The sequence below is a fragment of the Vicugna pacos genome, chromosome 26, assembly GCF_048564905.1.
Source record: "Vicugna pacos chromosome 26, VicPac4, whole genome shotgun sequence".
Taxonomy (NCBI): domain Eukaryota; kingdom Metazoa; phylum Chordata; class Mammalia; order Artiodactyla; family Camelidae; genus Vicugna; species Vicugna pacos.
Genome location: NC_133012.1, coordinates 28,487,439 through 28,504,741, shown reverse-complemented (window position 1 = coordinate 28,504,741; position 17,303 = coordinate 28,487,439). Strand labels below are relative to the sequence as shown.

Sequence of the window (17,303 nt, the reverse complement as noted above, 5' to 3'; positions counted from 1 at the left end):
AATGTGTGTCTGTGAAGGAACTGGTCCATTCCATCTAAGGTGTGGAGTTTACAGGCGTAGGGGTTATGGCAGTTCTTATTATCCTTTTAAAGTCTGCAGGTTTGGTTGTGACATTCCCACTTTGTCACAGTATTGGTGATTTTATCTTTTTTCCTTCTTAGTATGGCTAAAAGTTGATCAATTTTATGGCTCTTTTCAAACAACCAGGTTTTTCATTCCTTTTTCTGTATTTTCATTTTTTCCCAGCTTCACTGCTTTCTGCTCTAAACTTAATTCTTTCCAACTTCTTGGATTGTGTTTACTTTGCCCTTCTTTTCTAGTTTCTTTAACTAGATGCTTGATAACTAATTTGAGAACTCTGTTCTCTTCTAGTAAAGATATTTAATGTTATAAAGTTCCCTACTGCCACTGGGTAAGCTGTGTCATGCATATTTTGATATGTTGCTTTTTAATTTGCATTCAGTTCAAGATTTTTTTTGAGATTATTCTCTTTGTCCTATGAGATATTTAAAACTGTGTTTACTACCCAAATATCTGGGGATTGTTCAGATATTTTAGGTCGCTGATTTTTAGTTTAATTCCATTATTGTTTGAGCACGTTTTATATGATCTTTTTAAATTTCATGAATTTTGCTTTATGGTCTTGTCTATTTTATGTGAACTTGAAAAAAACAGGTATTCTTGTTGCCAGGTGAGTGCTCTGTAGCCGTCAGTCACAGGTGCCCGACAGCGTCTGTACGTCCTCTCCTTGCTGGCTCACAGCCCCCTGTCCATCCATTACTGACAGGAATGCTGAGGTCCTCACACTAAATGTGGATTCATCTTTCTCCTTTCAGTTCCTTCCCTTTCTGCCTCGGGTGTTCAGAAGCTGTGATGCTAAGAGGTGCAAATGCAGTTTAACACATAACAGTAGTTCTTGTTCTTGGAGACCGGCCTCCTTTCTTACGCAATTCCCACTCTGTTTCCAGTACTGGTCCTTGCTCTGACACCTGTTCTGTCTCAGGACAATGCAGTGATTCCAGCTTTCACTTGGTGAGTGTGTGCACTTTACATCTTGCTTCATGCTTTCACTTTCATCCCAAATCTTTATACTTAAAGTTGGCTTCTTGTCAGCAGCATAGAGCCCTTCCTTTTTTATCCAGTTGGACTTGCTCTATTTCACTGGTGTGTTTATCCCGTTCTCATGCGACGTGCTTACTCATTCATTTGAATTTTAAAACCATTCCTCTCTCAGGCTGTTTTCTGTTGTTGTTTGTTGTTGCTCTATCTCTTCCTTCTTTTTTTTTCTCCTTCCCTGCCTCTTCTTATATTAATTATTTGTTTTAAATCCATTTTATCCCCTTGATAGACTCCTTTCTTTACTTACTTACCTTTTTCATAGATCCCCTTGGGGTTACAATATGCACCGTGGATTAAGCAGAGTCTACTTTTATTGCCAGAGTTTCCATCAATATATTCTCATTTCCTTCCTCACATCATATGAATTATTTTCTCTTACTCTCTACTTTCACATGTGCTATAAACACATGAGATATTGCTACAATTTTTGGCTTGAGTGAGTTATCTTTTAAGGCATTTCAAACTAAGAAAAATCATAAATTTAATTTCACTTTTATTCATTCCATTTCCAGAGCTCTTCATTTCCTTGTGTAGATCCAAGTTTCAGGAAAGGTATATTTCAGCCCAAAGAGCTTCCTTCAAAACTTCTTATAGCTTAGATCTCCTGGAAATTAATTCTCCTCTTTCTTTCTTAGTCCTTGAATGACCTTTGCTGGGAGTAGAATTTGGGGTTGACAGTTTTTATTCTTACAGTACGTTACACCTGTAACTTAGTTATCTTCTTGCTTATAATGTTTGTGAGGTGAAATCTGCAGTAATCCTTACCTGTTTTTCTTCTAAATGTAGGATTTCTTCTTTCTCTGACTACTTTCAGGATTCCATGTCAGGTAGTGCCAAATGCATGTCACTGCTGTGTCTGCTTCTCATGATTTCTTTGTTGCTTGGAAGTGGTTTGTTCTTTTTCTAGCCTTTTCTTTCACACATCTCATCTATATATATTTTTTGTTTGTTTTGTTTTGTTCAAAGCCAGATGTGTTGTATATGACAACAGTGACGGAGATGAAGAGTCTTCATGTCTGGAGATGGACACCACTTCCCTTGCTGGGCCCTCAGTGTGGGATCTGCATTAATCTAGTTTGGTGTGTTTGAGACTTGCTGCTATGGTTACCTTCAGTGCCCCACAAGTTCCAAATTCCTACTGAGATAAGGAGTGTCCAGGGTATGGGGCTGCCAGAGAGGGCCTGCCTGGTTCTGAGTCTTGTGTCTTCGCTTCGTCTTCTCCCCAGCAAGGGTCCCCGTGAAGCTCCTGCTTCCTTCCTGCCCCCTTCCGGGGGTGGTGGTACAGTGTTAACACTTGTTATTCAGAATATGTAAGGACAGGGGCCGATCACAGGTAAATTCTCTAAGGTTAATTCTCCAGGTTGAAAATATGGGAAGAGATTTCCACCCCCTCTTTTTCTCAGAGCATTTATTTAGAAAACTTGTAATCGCATTTGTAAGTCCTTTATTCTCTCTTTGATATAATTCCTTTTTTTGCAATATTATCTCTATCTACCTACCCATCTTTCTATCTCTCTCTCAGTATACAAACCCTTTTGAATGTTAGATACCACTTTTGTCAGCTCTATGGCCCAGGAATGACTTTATCAGGGACCTGGGGCCACCTCCTTGAAATGTGCACATCAAGGGTGCTGGAGCCCGCCCATCTCTGTGGGATGCAGGAACCTAACCTGGGTGGGCAGCTTGCTCTGTGGTGCAAAACTACTCCTGTCATCAAGATGTGCAAAGTTTGTGTTCCCTCTGCATAAGGCCAATGAGCAAACAAGAGGGTCACCCCACCTACCAGGCGAACGTGGGATGAACCATGTGACAGATGTGCCGCCGGGTCCTCTGGCTTGTGAACCAGCCTGTGCTTACCCTGAGCGCACGCACGTCACGGTCCTGTCAGGCCCTGCGAGAGGTGGGCTCTCCTGCCCGAGCAGACCCCAGTGGGTTGCCTGTGATGCCAGCTGTTCTGGCTTGCTGATGATTTGGTGACACAACAAGTGATTTTCCTTCTCCTCTGCCTTTGCGGAGAGCTCCAGCTTCTCCCCTGCGTCAGCACCAAAATGAACGACACTCAGGCCCCTTCAGCCATGTGGCTAGTGGACACCCGGCGTCTTGTGGAGGAAGAACCCAGAGGCTGCTGACAGGGCCTCTCCTGCCAGACCCGAGTCCGGCTCCTCCAGCTGTTTTCTCCACTGGGCCTTGACCTTGGCCCTGTCCTTGGCCCATTTAGGCCACTTTTAGCAAGAATCCTGCTGAGTCAGCTTTGCAAAAGTCCTCCCCCTGGATATCCGATCACATTCTCCGCCTCCATTCTCCGTCTCTGACCACCTGCCTGCCTTCAGCAAGACTTCCCTCAGCTCAGGCTGGGCTGGCCGGAACCCCGCCCCCTGATGTTTCTCTGAGGGATTCTCCATCCACGCCCCACCCGCTCCTGGGCTGTCACCCCCACCGTCCTTCTCACGCTCAGAGTTCAGCCCAGTCTGTCTTGCAAGACCGGTCTTGAACGAGGTCTTCCTTGCCATGTCTAACAAGTGTCATGAGTAAGGAGGCGGACTCCAGGGGTTCCTGGGGCCCCAGGTACTTCCTGCTGTCCCCTGTCTGCTCTCGTCGATGAACTGCCTGGTTAATCCTGTCCCCTGTGGGCATGTCTTCAAAACCCTCTCTCTCTGCGGCCCCAGCCTCTCACTACATTTTGAGCCAGTTGGTATTGCTCTGTGCCTTCAACTCTCTTGACTTGTTGGAAAAATTCAAGACTCAGAAGTGAGTCAGGGCTTTTTCTTCGTAACTGTGTGAACAATGCTCTTTGGGAGCTGCTGCATGCTGGGCTGGGCTGGCTCCTAGACGAGGGCCATATTTACTCTACGAAAAGTAGTAAAAAGTCTAACAAAAGTAGTTAGTTTCAGCATAAGAAATGTGACAGAACTTAGGCAGGGTAACAAGTCAGTCCACAGTCTGTATCAGAGAAAACAGATGTAATCACTGTCCAACTTGACGATTTCTTCAAGGTCCGACTTTTTCTGTTCATCATTTTTAAGACCCACCTAGAAACCATTACATTTTCCTCTTTCTTAAATAGCAGAATAGTCTTAGCTTAACTCAGTTAACAAATCCCTGACTAGGAGGCTGTCACCGGGAAGCGTGGGGCTAGTTACTTGAGGTCCACGGTTTTCTGTTCCACGTCACTGCAGCTGGAAAGGCATGACTGTCTCGAATGAAGCCTGGCTGCTCTCTGCTGGTGTCGGCAGCCCGTCCACTGAGATTTTTAACTTCAGCAACTCGACTGGAATTTACATTTATTTATGTAAAATGTTTTTAGTCTCTTTTGATCATATTTCCGCCTTTCTTTGTGTTATGACATCCTTCTTTTATTTCTTTAAACATTTTAAATGGTTACATAATCATTGATATCTGAGGCCTCTGTGATGGCTGCCTGCTGTCACACCTGCAGCTTTGTTTCTTCACTTGTCTCATAACTGCTTCATGAGAGCCTCGTGAGGCCTGAATGAGTGTATTATCTACCCCAAGAAAATCTGCTTTTGCCTCAGCTGGTGTCTGAGGATGCCACCAACCTGGGGCAACTGAAGTTCAGGACTGCTTGGGTGCTCCCAGACCACAGGGAGCGTGTCCCACAGTGGGGAAGGGAACCAGTGAGCAGGGGTGACTTGTGGCCACCTGGAGACTGGCCAGAGAAAACGAGCTCTTGCTACTGTTTTTAGAAAGTGGAATTGCTCTAGAAGGTTCTCCCACAGATGGCACAGTCCTTCAGAGGCCTAGCCTTATCTTGGTATCTCAGTTCCAATTTTTCGAACTTGTTGTAACCCAATGTGTCACAGGTCCTAAAATCAAGCCTCTGTTCCCACAGTTGAGCGGCTCCCACAGTTGAGCGGTGTGCTGACGGGAGTCGTGGCCCCCAGGGCAGCCTGTCCTTCTAGGGTCTGGGTTCCACCTTCACGGTGTGGCCTTGGAAGGTTTTCTTTACTTTGTCTTTTCTCTTTTTCCACCATACCAACTATTCAATTGACACGACTGTGCTGAAAACGAGTTTCCTGGAAGGGCCGAGTGACCACTGTGCTGTGGTGTTTTTCACCTCTGCTCAATTCCTGTCTCCCTGCGGTTGCCTTCAGCTTGGCTGATGGGGGCTCCCTCGCTGGAAACGCCCCTGCTGCGTGAGCCCTCCCGCAGACCTACGCTGGCAGCAGTGTCTGTCCCACCTCTCAGCTGTTTCCTCGCCCGTTACACGGCTTCTCTCTTACTCTCAGCTTCCCGGCCGCAGCCATTCTCCAGGACCTCCCACGGCCCTCCCCATGAAGAACCCCGCCTTCCCAAGGCTCAGCTCTCCTCCCGCCAGCAGGAAGCCGCTGGCCTCACCACCGCTCTCGGCTGCCCCAGCCTCCACGCTTCAGTCACATCTGACTTCATGTATCACATCTGGACACAAGCACATACATCTTTAAATTTTTTCTTCACAGTCTTAAGTATTAACTTGATCCTCATTTCTTACTCTCAAAACCTTTCAAAACTCTAGTCACCTAGAATTAGGGTAATTGCAGCACTCTTGTGACCCTAGCATGCTTATTCAGTCCTGATAGTCACTATGAATTTGTTTTCTTTAACTGGTTTTCATTAATCACTACCCTGCCACATGTGCTTTAAGACTTACTGTTCTAATGACAACTGAAGGTGCGCCTTCCACGCCCGGGGTTTTGATCTCCACACCCCTCCGTGTTTACTGTGCAATTTTGCATCTGATTTCTTTCCAGAAGATACTTTCTTCTTATTAGGGGTAACTCTTCTTGTTGTAGTAACACATGTTAATTCTTGCCCCCTCTTCTCCTTTCTGATTTTTCCTCAGGTAGAACGTCATGACCTTTTGAAATTACACACTCTTCAAACCACACACTCCGCTGTATCCTTCCCAGAAAGCCGTCTATGATTATTCTGGCTCTCATGGAGTTATTTCTGCCCTAAACTCTTACTAGCCATTATAAAGCATATGTTTTCATTGTTACTATTTTATGTGTGCTCGTTCTGCTCCCCAAAGAAGAAACTTTAAACTTCCAGAGGGCAAAGCTGATGGTGTGAGCTGAGTCACTACACGTGAACTGAAGCTGCTCCCACGTGCTAGAGAGACTGGGGCATGCAATAATGAATGACCTGTTATTCCTATCCTCTGCCACTCTGGGCAGTTTAGGACATATCCAACTGTTGCTTATAAATGTGGCTGTTAACTGAATAGCTGTGTCCTTGTGTAAAAACGTGTGTTAATTTTTACAGACTCTGCTCTGAGGCTGAGGCAAAGGGACAGTCTCTCTGGGTGAGAAATTATAGTGGATGATTTCTAATGACAGAACTATTTCACACTTTTAGGATTTTTACTCCATGAACAAATGACTAATCATTTTCCTTTTTATAAATATTAATCTGCTGGTACAGAAAGAAACAAGTATACTGACAAAAAATAATAAATTTTTATTCATATATCTGTCATGATGCAAAAAACCATATTATTTATTTGTCCCAATGGTAGCAATTTCTATGTTTCGGTAAGAACTAAAAAAAAGTGAAAATTTCCATGACCTTTTATAACAATAACAGGTCTGAACTGATTTTACTTGAAAATTATATACATGTATTTATATGCACACAATACAAACACCCACATGATGCACACACAAATATACACACACCCCTATGGACAGCCACACGTGTGGACATACACACACACACACACTCATGTATAAGTATATTTGTATAAATAATTCCTAACATTTAATATTAATTTCAAGGTGATTAGAATTTTCTCTTATTGTCAGTAAGACTTCAAGAATTTTTAAGGTAGATATTTTTCTGTGAGACTACTGCTAAAGCAAAAATCACTTTTCACCACATTTCTCACTAGGGCAGTGACTGTGTTTTCTGGACTTTGATGCTATACTTGCTTCTATTTTATTAGTACTAGTTAGTTGTTCTATTTGTATTTTCCTTAAAATGGCTAAAGGAATGATAAGTTTTCTCTGGAGTCAATCAGTTCATTCCTATAAATGAAAATGAAAGTGCTGTAAAAGTGCTACTTTCATGCAACTCTAAGTAAATGTTTAATTGCATTTTAAATCGTGTTTGGCTAAAAATAATGTTAGATAAGCAAAAAACCAGAACACAGAAGTTCTTCATGTGTAAAGTAGGAAATAAAATTTTAGACTAAAGGGTGAGAAAAACATGAGCAAAAGCAAAACAAAGCAAGAAAACACCACGGGTGATGTCACTGACACGGGAGCCTCTCACAGCCACGGCCCCCGAGGAAATGAGCGTTACAGGCGATCGAGGGTCAAATGACCGAATCCACAGACCAACAAACAAGACGGGGAAGACGGGCAATTCTGTATTATTCTGGATTAGGCAAGATACATACACACACACACACACACACACACACACACACACATATATACACACACACACATATATATACATAAAATCAGGTTATTTGTTTTAATCAGACTGCATTGATTGTGAATATAAAAATGATTAAGCTATGGAGATGTTTATTCTGACACCTTCAGCCATGCTAACAACTGTTTGAGTTACTAAATGCCAAGAGTTTTTCCAAGGAATATATAAAAAAATACGTATATATACATTTTTATTTCTAGGAACTCTCTCTGTATGTATTTAAAGTAATTCAACTAAATTACACCTTTGACTGTACCACTTAAAACCGTTCTCCTGCTGAAAATGCTGGACAGCTCCGTGGTTCCTGGAGCGCGCCCAGCGCCTGGTGCACACCCCTCAACTGCACCGCCGCCCCGGCCACGCTCTGCTTCGCTCACTAGGCACCGCACTCTTGGTGGTCCCCGCCCCTCATCTGCGTCCAGGCTGTGACTCTGACTCCTTTGCCCGAGCTCCTTCTCACACCTCCTCCCCATCCTTCACCTCTTGGCTTAGACCACCCCTACGGGGAGCTCTCTGGCTGGACCAGGTGCTCCTCTGTGCTCCTGGGGCCCTAAGCAAGAGCTGCGCTCTGGACCGGGTCGTTGTTCAGCTGCCAGACTCTACAAGGAGACTTTGGGGCAGAGATGAGTCCTGGTCACCTTCCCACCCAGGGTTCTGCAAGTCTGATCCTTGGGAGGCGATCTGTGGGTTGCAGTGGTTCCAGCCCTCAGGAAGGCCCCATGCTTGACTGAACATCTATTTCCCTGTATTGAAATCTTCTTTTTGTTTCTGATTTTTAACTTTTTTCTAATTTTCTTATTGTAGTAAAACACACATAACAAATTTTACTACCTTAATCATTTTTAAGTACAGTTCAGTGGCATTAAGTACACTCTGACTTTCAGTATTTGAAGTGCACCCACTGCTCTAATGAACTGTGGCAATGTGCAGACTGAAGACAAAGCTGCCGGAGCCGGACCTCACATCACTGATCTACAGACACACAGCACGTATTGTAAGCTGTTTACAGGGTAAGTGGAATATGTCAGGGGCACCTTCAGTTAAGTAAAATTTTCTCATTATATTTTGATCAGTATAATAAAGCTTTTAGAATAATGTTCCTTGTTACATATTTTTGATAATGAGAATAATGAATCTGTTAAAGATTTAAAATCACTTTCCCTTATACAGAATTCAAGGATAAAAATCAGTCTTAGCATTTATTGATAATTTCTAACTTGTCTTTAAATAACGCATTTCTATTGATTAATTATTATTCATGAGACTGTGATGTAAAAATCAGAATGTGATATTAGCAATTTATATATGTTACCCTGTTTAAAATGAGCTTCTTCTATCTTAATGTTTCTGCCTTTACAATTCTAGCTGTTTTTTTCCTTTCAATTTCCTCCCCACCTGCAATCAAAAGAAAAGAAAGGCAAGAGGTTTTAATACATATGTTGTAATTAATGAAGCCATTCATTCTTGGCATCATCAATTACAAATTTAATATGTGAGCTGTTTTACTTTTAATTTAGTACTTTGAAATTGTATTTATCACTTAGAAGTAAAATTAGCTCATGAGCTACACTTTCTCTTCTTCCATAAATCATACACACAACTTAACCCAGTATTTCTTCTTTCCTCCAACAATCTGTTAGATCACTTCTCTCTGAGTAATTAACTTAAAAGGAATACTGACTGTACTTTCCCTGATAACACTCATTCCTATACGATTCATCAACAAGTTAACAGAAAGGTTAAACACGTCCCAGAAAGGGTGTGGATTTGAGTACTTCCTCAGAAACTTCCCAATTAGGCAACTGAATTTTTAGTTGATTTTTAAATATTGATGGGTGGGAAATCAGAAAAGAAGGCAGCAACTCAGTCCTCTGGCTTATAGTACAGAATTGGTCTTTCATAGCTTTTTAAAATTTAGAAGCCATACATTCTCATTCAGCAGTTAGCTGTGTTTTGCATGTATGTGCGAGTCATGCATACGTGTCCTGCAGGAAGGGTTGCGGGGCCGGCTGTCCTGCCGTGGGAAGCGTCTAACCTTGGACTCACAGACCCCAGAAAACTGAACTAGCTTTTTGGTTTTAAAAATGTGAACATATTCTGTTTCTGCTTAGATGGAAATCTGTATGTGACCTTCAGAAACGTGTTCAGATCATTTCATATGGAAACTTCCTTTAATTACAATAAATCCTGAATTTTTACTCCAGCTGAGTATCACTGTGGACGTGTAGTACGTTTGTTTTGTCTGAAGTCACTCATTTGTAGTTCTCATTGATCAAAGTGCACATAATACATAATACAGCAACTGTACACATACGTGTGTGGATATACACACATTGCACACACATTTTTTTTCAGCTAAGTGAGCTTGGCTTTCATTTAGGCTCTTTAGAAAATGTCTTCACCCAGGAGTCCCAGTTGCCTATTTTGCCCCCTGTGCGGTAACCACATATTCATAGGCACACAAATTACATCATTTTCTTTTTAAAAAATTTAGACTAACGCCACTATGTTGTTTTAGTAAAGTTGAGATGTGTCTTATACACCAACATGATGCACATGAAAATGGATTTTCTGGCTTCCTTCTTCAAAGATGCATGCAAAATAGTATTATATAGGAAAGTGAAGCTGCCCCACCAAGGGAGCTTCTAAACCCCTATCTGTGCTCCACCACAGAAGTTTTTATCAGAACCTGGCACACACACTCTGAACGGCTTCTGAGTTGACTCTAACGTGCGTTCTGGGTAAGACCCACAGACTTGGGAGTCAAATGTTTCTAACAGATAAAAGGAGAAAGAAATGCATTCAAAGAGTTGAAACAAAGGCATTGTGTTCTAAAATAAAAAGCATGAGTTGATAAGAAGATGTAAAAAGGAAGCTATGATAAACAGAAAGATTTCTTAAAACCAGGCTGCCTCGGAGCCACAGTCCAGCTCCATGTAAGGGTTACAGGCAGCGAGAACACGGACCCTCTGAGCCCTGCCCCCCGCTCAGAGACGCTGCAGACTTTGCACAGGTCATGGAGTCTGACACTGTGAATCTGGGGGTGCTACGGAGACCGGGCTACACTCAGAAGACAGGAACTGCCTAGGCTTGACCCGTCTGTGATACACTGAGTAGCCTTGGTGCGGATCAAGCAGGTGGCCGAGGGGCACTGGATAGAAGGGCCAGGAACAGTGTTTGCCTGTGGTCCCTTAATCCACCTCTCCCATCAGTGTTCACTGAGGCCAGCCGACTCACCGAGGCCGTCCTGATTGGTCTGCTACTTTAACCACCCTGAAGAGTCGTTTTCCGTTTCTACTGCGTGTCTGAATCCACTCACAGATGAAAAACGCTGATAACTGGTCCCCACATTCCACATTTCAAGGTTCTGATTTCTTTTGTCTACGGTGAAGCCCAGATTGCAGGAATTTTTTAAAGATTCCCAGCTTCTTCTGATGCTTAGAACTGGGAACCTCTTCTCAAGAGTTAAAGTGGCTTTATATCAATATTTAGAAGTATCTGGTAAGGTTAAAGAACATGAATAATTACAGAATACACACGAACATGAAATCTGTAGTTTATACAGAACTTAAAACACTGGAGTATCTTGATGAAAATCTCGATGGCTGTACCACAGACGGCACAAGTAAATAAACTGCAGGCAGGGATTTATAGTTTTGATCATCGTTTGGTGGAGCAGCTCACTCAGGCCAGGAGCTCTAGGACACAAAGCCATGGGGACATCACACACATGAATGCGTCTGGGGGACCCACAGGGAAGCGAGTGTTTGGGGAAGAGAGGAGTCAGCAGAGGAATAAAGCTGGTCATCACTTTACGGGGTGCCTCCCTGGGAAGCAAGCGGAGAGCACGGCTCCAAGCATGCAGCCCCTGGCGACGGAGGAGGGGGGGTTTCCTGCCTGACTCTTCGGTTTTCTGCATTTCAGCAGAGCTCCATCCTCTTCAGGCTGCATGGGGGCAGATGCCGCTTCGATGGCATACTGGGATGTGAATTCGGTGGGTCCTCCAGACCAGGCTTGAGCTCCAGAAGTGAAGGCTCAGCAATGCCGAACCAGTGAAGACTGTGCAGCGGCCTCACGCAGAGGGCGGCTCGGAGCCCAGCAGCGCTCAGGGACGGAGCGACGGCCTGGGGCTGGGTCCTCCCGGAGCGAGCAGCTGCCAGCGCACAGCACAGCAGGGCTGGCAGAGGAGTGAGTCCAGGGACACGCGTGGGCTGGGCTGTCACTTCCAAGATGCCAAGCATTAGGATTCGGTGGCAGGGCTCTGACCCCGTGGGAAGAGGAGGCACTCTGGACGTGAGGCTCAGGCTACAGCAGCCAGATGTCTGTGGTCCGGTCCCTCGTCTTGGGGAATTCACATGACAGGGCTTTACAGCAATGCTGCGGTTCCGTTTACTTAGGAAATGACTTCACATGCAGCTTTAAACTCGACCAGTTTTGCCTTTAAAATCTGTGACATAACCCTGCCAGCTTCACCTGCAGCCTCACCTCGGCAAAGGGTAAAATTGGATGGATGTCGGTGGATAGGATGGATTTTTAGTTTTTGAGCATCTGTATTTTACAACATATGTCCTTGTGGTAATCCTCATCCAGACTTAAATCTTTCCTTTTGTTTATGATAGGCAGAAGTGGTAAGCGTAGGGAACTTGGCTGTCCACATAAACTCTTTCAATTAGCCTCCAGCTAAGGTACCCCTGGACCATCACTCATGGAGCGTTAGGGTCGGGCAGGACCTCGCAGTCCTAAATCATTTTTCCTTTTAAGCAAGAACCCAAGGGATTTTCCAAAGCAGACTTCAGCCCTGCAGTTTAAACTAAGGGAATCTAGAATTAGTAGATTAGGGCCAACTGACAGACTCTTTTAGCTCACATTCTGAGGGGAAGGATGAAGTCATGTGTTCCACTGAACCACATGCCTGTCAAGTAATACTCAGTGTCTAACTCCAGGAACTAAACAGTTGTTTGAAAACGAACTGGTTATTTCCCCCTAGAAAACAATTACCCTTAACCTAAAGCACCTTTTGGTTTAAACGCTACAACGTAAAATCTAGTGTTGATCATGGCATTATTACCATTGCTATAACCATGCACTCATATTCTACTAAATGCCTAAAAGACCAGCACAGAGAATCACAAAAATAGTCTCATTTGTCCTACAAATTTAAAAAATCTATGACATCCTATTATTATTCACAAATGTGGGAATAATGGTGACAATTGTTCTAATTTGCTCTTTTTATTAGTTGCAAAAGAGACATCTCTGCTTACAGTGTGGAGTGTTCTAACGGGTAACACAGGTGTTTAATACGATGTGACAAATGCTTTAACCTTGAGGAAAAAAATAACGACTAAAGCAAATTGCCTAATTTTCATCTTTATCATTAAAATGCTGTTTTAGGGAAATAATTGCCCAATAATTTCACCACAGGAGCGATCAAGTGATAACATGAGGATTACTAATGCTGTGTTTAATATGGAACTCCGAAAACCTTTACTACACATTGGCCTCACATCCCTTACGACTCGGCCAATTATTCTCAGGAAGCAGGCACTGATAATCACCCAAGACGCCGAGTGGAAGACGAAATGGTGAGAGTAAACACAGCAGGGAAACTGGCAGAGAGATCATTCCCCTTTAGCACCCAATCAGGAACAAACGCCGAAATCAATGTCAAGAAACCTTATGAGAAAATTATGAATGCCCTGGGTTCCCCAGGGAAACACCTGAATCAGTTCTCCTTTACCCCAAAGTGCTTCAGTCCTACTTCACATTTAAGAACAGAAAATATTCATGTGTTGGTTTTAAACACATATGCACATCTTTTGGCACTTCTTCCATCATCAGGACGTGTCTACATTCCCTCTCTTGGAACCCAGAATGGCTTTCTAACTGCCTTGAAGAATATAGTGTAACAGGCGTGCCTCTGTGTGACATCCAAAGCCAGGTGAGGAAAGGCCACGTAGCTTCTGCAGTCTATCCCAGGACACCTGCTATTAGAACCCAGTCACCATGGTGGGGGGAAGGCTGGACCACAAAGCGAGGCCACGTAGGTGGTCCAGGCAACATTTCCAGCTGAGGTCCCAGCTGGCAGCCAGTGAGGACTTCAGGATCCCTTCAGCCCAGCCACTTAGTCGTTCAACCTGATGGGAAACTCTAGGTGAGAACCAGCTCACTGAGCCCAGGCAGCCTGCAGGACCACGCAAGGCCATGGAAACACATGCCTCATTTCACTGTAGCCACTAGGTTTTGGGCGGGTTGTTACGCAGCTATAAATAATTGGTTCAAGTCACTTCCATTTGCTTTAGCTACAAGCCCTCAAGAGTAAAATTGCAGCAGTGTAGAAGCCCTGTGCGAATGATGGGCTGAGAAAGGCCATGAAGACAGGCTGGTCTGAAAGAGGTTCTTCCCTGACCCTTTCCCTCTAGCCTCCCCGGCTCAGTCCTTAGAAGCTGAGTTGTGTTGCATTCTAACACCGCTTCTTCTGGTGTATCCAGTTGAACCCCTGGTGACCAGTTCTCTGTACCATGTCTTTCTAAGCACAGAGGCTTACTGGTCTCCCTCATCCACAACACATCCCAGAACTACTAAAAATAACTCATCTCAGAGACCAAAATAAATGTTCAGGTGAGGAGCACGGGTATTTCAAAGCAACAAGATTAAGAACCTATCAGCAGCAATGGTATTAGAAAAAGAAACAAAGATTTCAATGCATCTTTAATAAACTTTCTAATAGATATTAATAGAATACAATAAAATGAGTCAAAAATAGAAAACAAAGGCCCATGCATAAATATTTAATTAAAAAATGTAGTGATAGATATAAAGTACACCATCAATGAAATAAATGGTAACACAGCCAGCATCATCCTACAAAAGTGTCTAGCACTCAAAAAGGCCAAATTTATAATGTCTATCGCCCAAAGATGGACAGACATGCAAAAGCGCAAGAAAATATTACCTATAACGTGGAGCAAAACAAATCCATCAAAATGGACTCAGAAAGGACAGCTTTTAAAAATAGCATAAAAGCACATTAACAGTTACAACTTTGCTGCATATGTTAAAAAGGAAAATAGAGATATAGGCTATAGGAAGAAAGAAAAAGAAGGAAAGAGCCCTAAATTTCTACAGATAAAAAATACAAAGTCCAACATTTTTCTACTGAAACACTAACAGTGCAGTCAGAAGACAGCTGCATTCTGAGGCACTGAATGGAGAGCTCTGTCACCAACTCTCTGCTCAGCAACATGTCCTTGTGAAGCCAGGGTGACTGAGGGCTTTTCAAACACACAGAGTTGTATGACTTTCCTGTCAGCAGATGCACACTATGTTGAAAGGTGAAAAAAACCTTCCACTGAGAAGGAAAATGCTACTAGAGGAAACATGGATACACATAAAGGAATGAAAACTGTGAAAATGATAACTACATCGGTAAACATGTAAAATAATTTTTTGTTTAAATTTACTGCAAATATTAGTAACTATTTAAATAAAATAAAAATTAGTGTGAGTTTATAACATATTTAAAAGTAAAATGCATGAAAAAAATTGCACAAGGATCAGAAGGGGAAAGACAGGAGTGTACTATTATAAGGTTCTTTACCTACAAGTAAAGTGGTTTAATTTCCTGAAGATAGACTGTCATGAGTCAAAGATGTCTACAATCATTTATAAAGCACCGTTAAAATACCGAACAGTGTGTCGTAGCCAATAAACCAAAAGTCACAAAACATAACTGTAGAAAATATGTAAATAACAGAATGCAGGCAAAAGAACAGATGGGACAAATAAAATAACTTTTGGCATGGATGGGACAAATATAGTAAATAGGAAGATAAATGTAACCTCACCATATCCATAATCACACTAAATGTAAATAGTATACATTTTCCAATTAAAATATAGAGTTTATCAGATGAAAAAAAAACTAAGACCCAAATATTTGCTGCCTAAAACAAACCCATTTAAATATAAAGAGAAAAATAAGTTAGAAGTAAAAGGATTCATCAATAATAGATTCCTCTTTACCACTGAGTAGTATTCCATGGTATAACACACCCATTCACCTACTGGACATTTGAGTTGTTTCCACTGTAGGACATTACAAATACTCCTATACACATTTGTGTACAGGTATTTTTTTGAACATAAGTTTTCACCAAAACATGCAACAACTTGGATGAATCTCTGGGGAGCCACGCTGAGTAAAAAAGTCAATTCCCAAAAGTTACATATTCTGTGAGAATCTTTATATGAAATAACTAAAATAACAAAACTGTAGAAATGGAGAACACATCAGTGGTTGCCACAAGTAAGGGATGGGGCAGAGGTGGGAGAGGGGAAGTATGCCTTAAAGGAGCAACACAAGGACCCCTCTGATAAAATAATGCACAAAAAATTTTAAATTGCTTTTTTGAGATTCACAGATTCAGAAAAAAATCCAGTGTTTAAAAAGTGACATATTTTGCTATATACATTTTTTTTAAATAAAAGAGAGAACACAGAATGGGCTAGTTGATGAAGACATATTAGGAACTGCATTTGGCATTTCTTTCCTAAAGTGAGACACATTTTCATGTTTCATTTAGTTTGTGCACCATACAAAAGAAACTATCATTCAATTCATACTGCTGCTGTTTGGTCCTTTCATATAATTATGCTACAATTTAAGAGTTTTCAATTTCTTAACTAGTAACACACACAAAGTTTTACCCAGGCTATCACAGACCACTGTAACTGGTGCCATTAATGCCAATTTCCTGGTCCTGCTATTTACGTTCCAGGGAAAAAGCTAAATGCCATGTTATCAAAATTCCCCACTGCTGTGTTTACCTTCTCATCTGTTTCATTTATGTCTGCACGCACTGCCCCACCTTCATCCTGACACACACTGCTCCTTTCTTCCAGAAGGAGATTGAGAATGAAGCTCCCCCCCCAAGGTCTGTGCACTGACCTCAGTCAGTAGCGGTCTCTGCACCACCCACATCTCGCCATCATGCCTCCTAGTGAACTTACTCATCTACAGCTTATCTTGGAACCTCATCAGGCCTCCCGGTGTCCCGCATGTATAAAGAATTCAGAATGTGCCTGTGAAGTTAAAGACCAAATAAACTGGTAAAGTCAAAGCGTAAGAAATTTATGATAAAGTTTCTTTTCTGTGATTTCATGGCCCAAAGAATATATTTGGGCTCAGGAGGGTTTGAAATAGAAATATTGCAGAGAAGACAACTTTGAACTAAAGTTTCTGTATCATAAAAGTATTGAATTTCCAGAGCTTTTTATTCTAGTGAGAAACTGAATGTACGAAAAAGATCAAACATGTCTTTTCATCTGAGTTTAAAAGCAAACAACAATAGAAAAATTGTGACTCTGGGTTTAAACTTTCAATAATGAGAAACACTGTTTCCTAATAAGAACTGAGAATTAATGTGTTCCTAACCTTAATAAGTCAAAGCTGTTTGCAAAACTTAGTTTTGATGTTGACATTTCAAAACCATCCTACTTATCAGAAGCAAACATTTATTTTTTATGAGGCAATGCTATATTAAATCAGACTGTTAACAGTACCTCTTACAGCAAATATCTTCAAATGCATTAAAATTACAAAAGCAAAATTATTTGCTGCTTTTTAAGAGACTGAGCTTAGCACTATAAGTCGGTTTCAAGCTTCTAAGATCAGTGGGATGAAAAAAGTTTATTTAATAAACATCATATTGTAAAAACGTTTCAAGGAGTTCTTAGTCTCAAAT

General features: G+C 42.1%; 1 long non-coding RNA gene across 1 annotated transcript in view; it reads right to left on the bottom strand.

Moving 5' to 3' along the window:
* LOC140689384 (uncharacterized) overlaps positions 1 to 16,632 on the bottom strand; it is a 110,571-nt gene extending 93,939 nt beyond the window's left edge. The window contains exon 1 of the long non-coding RNA XR_012064311.1: positions 16,570 to 16,632. This is a non-coding gene — a long non-coding RNA (uncharacterized lncRNA). The remainder of the gene's footprint in view (positions 1 to 16,569) is intronic.
* Positions 16,633 to 17,303: the final 671 nt, after the last annotated feature.